Source organism: Phyllobates terribilis, unplaced genomic scaffold, assembly GCF_046119375.1.
Source record: "Phyllobates terribilis strain yellow unplaced genomic scaffold, ASM4611937v1 Scaffold_226__1_contigs__length_3207580, whole genome shotgun sequence".
NCBI lineage: Eukaryota > Metazoa > Chordata > Amphibia > Anura > Dendrobatidae > Phyllobates > Phyllobates terribilis.
In genome coordinates this window covers 1,948,717-1,953,600 of record NW_027362986.1, presented here as the reverse complement: position 1 = coordinate 1,953,600, position 4,884 = coordinate 1,948,717, and positions in this window count along the sequence as shown.

The window sequence follows — 4,884 nt, the reverse complement described above, 5'->3', positions numbered from 1 at the left end:
CGCCCAATGAGCCTTTGATATTTAGTCATTTTCAGCTAATTTTCTGGATTTTTGAAAATTTCACTTTTTTGTGAAAATATCCACTAAATGAGGGAATAATATGTGTGAGTGTACCCCAGGAGAGTTCCAAATGTGTGTGGGAAAAATATATATCCCACGGGGCTAAAATTGAATAATTTTTTTTTGGACTTAGTCATTTTTCCGGCGTTTAGCAGACTTTCAGAGAGGGGAAATGTGAGTGAGCATTCCGATTTCAGTTCCAGAGCGATTCGCCCAATGAGTCCTTGACATTTAGTTGTTTTCAGCCAATTTTCAGGATTTTTGAAAATTTCACTTTTTTGAGAAAATATCCACTAAATGAGGGAATAATATGTGTGAGGGTACCCGAGGAGAGTTCCAAATGTGTGTGGGTAGAATATATATCCCACGGTGGTAAAATTGAAAAAAGTTGAAAACTTTTTTTTTGCACTTAGTCATTTTTCTGGCGTTTATCAGACTTTCAGATAGGGCAAATGTCAGTGAGCATTCCGATTTCAGTTCCAGAGCGATTCGCCCAATGAGTCCTTGACATTTAGTCGTTTTCAGCCAATTTTCTGGATTTTTGAAAATTTCACTTTTTTGTGAAAATATCCACTAAATGAGGGAATAATATGTGTGAGGGTACCCCAGGAGAGTTCCAAATGTGTGTGGGAAGAATATATATCCCACGGCGGTAAAATTGAAAAAAGTTGAAAAATTTTTTTTTGCACTTAGTCATTTTTCCGGCGCTTATCAGACTTTCAGATAGGAGAAATGTCAGTGAGCGTTCCGATTTCAGTTCCACAGCGATTCGCCCAATGATTCCTTGATATTTAGTTATTTTCAGGCAATTTTCTGAATTTTTGAAAATTTCCCTTTTTTGGGAAAATATCCACTAAATGAGGGATGTGCGAAGGTACCCCAGGAGAGTTCCAAATGTGTGTGGGTAGACTATATATCCCACGGGGGTAAAATTGAAAAAAGTTGAAAAATTTTATTTTTTTGGACTTAGTCATTTTTCCGGCGTTTATCAGACTTTCAGATAGGGGAAATGTCAGTGAGCGTTCCGATTTCAGTTCCACAGCGATTCGCCCAATGAGTCCTTGATATTTAGTCATTTTCAGGCAATTTTCTGATATTTTGAAAATTTCACTTTTTTTGGGAAAATATCCACTAAATGAGGGAATAATATGTGTGAAGGTACCCCAGGAGAGTTCCAAATGTGTGTGGGTAGACTATATATCCCACGGGGGTAAAATTGAAAAAGTTGAAAAAATTTTTTTTTTGGACTTAGTCATTTTTCCGGCGTTTATCAGACTTTCAGATAGGAGAAATGTCAGTGAGCGTTCCGATTTCAGTTCCACAGCGATTCGCCCAATGAGTCCTTGATATTTAGTCATTTTGGGCCAATTTTCTGGATTTTTGAAAATTTCACTTTTTTGTGAAAATATCCACTAAATGAGGGAATAATATGTGTGAGTGTACCCCAGGAGAGTTCCAAATGTGTGTGGGAAGAATATATATCCCACGGCGGTAAAATTGAAAAAAGTTGAAAAATTTTTTTTTGCACTTAGTCATTTTTCCGGCGTTTATCAGACTTTCAGATAGGAGAAATGAGTCAGTGAGCGTTCCGATTTCAGTTCCACAGCGATTCGCCCAATGAGTCCTTGATATTTAGTCATTTTCAGGCAATTTTCTGAATTTTTGAAAATTTCACTTTTTTTGGGAAAATATCCACTAAATGAGGGAATAATATGTGTGAAGGTACCCCAGGAGAGTTCCAAATGTGTGTGGGTAAACTATATATCCCACGGGGATAAAATTGAAAAAGTTGAAAAAAATTTTTTTTTGGACTTAATCATTTTTCCGGCGTTTATCAGACTTTCAGATAGGGGAAATGTCAGTGAGCGTTCCGATTTCAGTTCCAGAGCGATTCGCCCAATGAGTCTTTGATATTTAGTCGTTTTCAGCCAATTTTCTGGATTTTTGAAAATTTCACTTTTTTGTGAAAATATCCACTAAATGAGGGAATAATATGTGTGAGTGTACCCCAGGAGAGTTCCAAATGTGTGTGGGAAGAATATATATCCCACGGGGGCAAAATTGAAAAAAGTTGAGAAAATTATTTTTTTGTACTTAGTCATTTTTCCGGCGTTTATCAGACTTTCAGATAGGGGAAATGTCAGTGTGCGTTCCGATTTCAGTTCCAGAGCAATTCGCCCAATGAGTCCTTGATATTTAGTCGTTTTCGGCCAATTTTCTGGATTTTTGAAAATTTCACTTTTTTGTGAAAATATCCACTAAATGAGGGAATAATATGTGTGAGTGTACCCCAGGAGAGTTCCAAATGTGTTTGGGTAGAATTTATATCCCACGGGGGTAAAATTGAAAAAAGTTGAAAAAAAATTTTTTTGGACTTAGTCATTTTTCCGGCGTTTATCAGACTTTCAGATAGGAGAAATGTCAGTGAGCGTTCCGATTTCAGTTCCACAGCGATTCGCCCAATGAGTCCTTGATATTTAGTCATTTTCAGGCAATTTTCTGAATTTTTGAAAATTTCACTTTTTTTGGGAAAATATCCACTAAATGAGGGAATAATATGTGTGAAGGTACCCCAGGAGAGTTCCAAATGTGTGTGGGTAGACTATATATCCCACGGGGGTAAAATTGAAAAGTTGAAAAAAATTTTTTTTGGACTTAGTCATTTTTCCGGCGTTTATCAGACTTTCAGATAGGGGAAATGTCAGTGAGCGTTCCGATTTCAGTTCCAGAGCGATTCGCCCAATGAGTCTTTGATATTTAGTCGTTTTCAGCCAATTTTCTGGATTTTTGAAAATTTCACTTTTTTGTGAAAATATCCACTAAATGAGGGAATAATATGTGTGAGGGTACCCCAGGAGAGTTCGAAATGTGTGTGGGTAGACTATATATCCCACGGGGTAAAATTGAAAAAAGTTGAAAAATTTTTTTTTGGACTTAGTCATTTTTCCGGCGTTTATCAGACTTTCAGATAGGGGAAATGTGAGTGAGCATTCCGATTTCAGTTCCAGAGCGATTCGGCCAATGAGTCCTTGACATTTAGTCGTTTTCAGCCAATTTTCTGGATTTTTGAAAATTTCACTTTTTTGAGAAAATATCCACTAAATGAGGGAATAAAATGTGTGAGGGTACCCCAGGAGAGTTCCAAATGGGTGTGGGTAGAATATATATCCCACGGGGGTAAAATTGAAAAAAGTTGTAAAATTTTTTTTTTTTTGGACTTAGTCATTTTTCCGGCGTTTATCAGACTTTCAGATAGGAGAAATGTCAGTGAGCGTTCCGATTTCAGTTCCACAGCGATTCGCCCAATGAGTCCTTGATATTTAGTCATTTTGGGCCAATTTTCTGGATTTTTGAAAATTTCACTTTTTTGTGAAAATATCCACTAAATGAGGGAATAATATGTGTGAGTGTACCCCAGGAGAGTTCCAAATGTGTGTGGGAAGAATATATATCCCACGGCGGTAAAATTGAAAAAAGTTGAAAAATTTTTTTTTGCACTTAGTCATTTTTCCGGCGTTTATCAGACTTTCAGATAGGAGAAATGAGTCAGTGAGCGTTCCGATTTCAGTTCCACAGCGATTCGCCCAATGAGTCCTTGATATTTAGTCATTTTCAGGCAATTTTCTGAATTTTTGAAAATTTCACTTTTTTTGGGAAAATATCCACTAAATGAGGGAATAATATGTGTGAAGGTACCCCAGGAGAGTTCCAAATGTGTGTGGGTAAACTATATATCCCACGGGGGTAAAATTGAAAAAGTTGAAAAAAATTTTTTTTTGGACTTAGTCATTTTTCCGGCGTTTATCAGACTTTCAGATAGGGGAAATGTCAGTGAGCGTTCCGATTTCAGTTCCAGAGCGATTCGCCCAATGAGTCTTTGATATTTAGTCGTTTTCAGCCAATTTTCTGGATTTTTGAAAATTTCACTTTTTTGTGAAAATATCCACTAAATGAGGGAATAATATGTGTGAGTGTACCCCAGGAGAGTTCCAAATGTGTGTGGGAAGAATATATATCCCACGGGGGCAAAATTGAAAAAAGTTGAGAAAATTATTTTTTTGTACTTAGTCATTTTTCCGGCGTTTATCAGACTTTCAGATAGGGGAAATGTCAGTGTGCGTTCCGATTTCAGTTCCAGAGCAATTCGCCCAATGAGTCCTTGATATTTAGTCGTTTTCGGCCAATTTTCTGGATTTTTGAAAATTTCACTTTTTTGTGAAAATATCCACTAAATGAGGGAATAATATGTGTGAGTGTACCCCAGGAGAGTTCCAAATGTGTTTGGGTAGAATTTATATCCCACGGGGGTAAAATTGAAAAAAGTTGAAAAAAAATTTTTTTGGACTTAGTCATTTTTCCGGCGTTTATCAGACTTTCAGATAGGAGAAATGTCAGTGAGCGTTCCGATTTCAGTTCCACAGCGATTCGCCCAATGAGTCCTTGATATTTAGTCATTTTCAGGCAATTTTCTGAATTTTTGAAAATTTCACTTTTTTTGGGAAAATATCCACTAAATGAGGGAATAATATGTGTGAAGGTACCCCAGGAGAGTTCCAAATGTGTGTGGGTAGACTATATATCCCACGGGGGTAAAATTGAAAAGTTGAAAAAAATTTTTTTTGGACTTAGTCATTTTTCCGGCGTTTATCAGACTTTCAGATAGGGGAAATGTCAGTGAGCGTTCCGATTTCAGTTCCAGAGCGATTCGCCCAATGAGTCTTTGATATTTAGTCGTTTTCAGCCAATTTTCTGGATTTTTGAAAATTTCACTTTTTTGTGAAAATATCCACTAAATGAGGGAATAATATGTGTGAGGGTACCCCA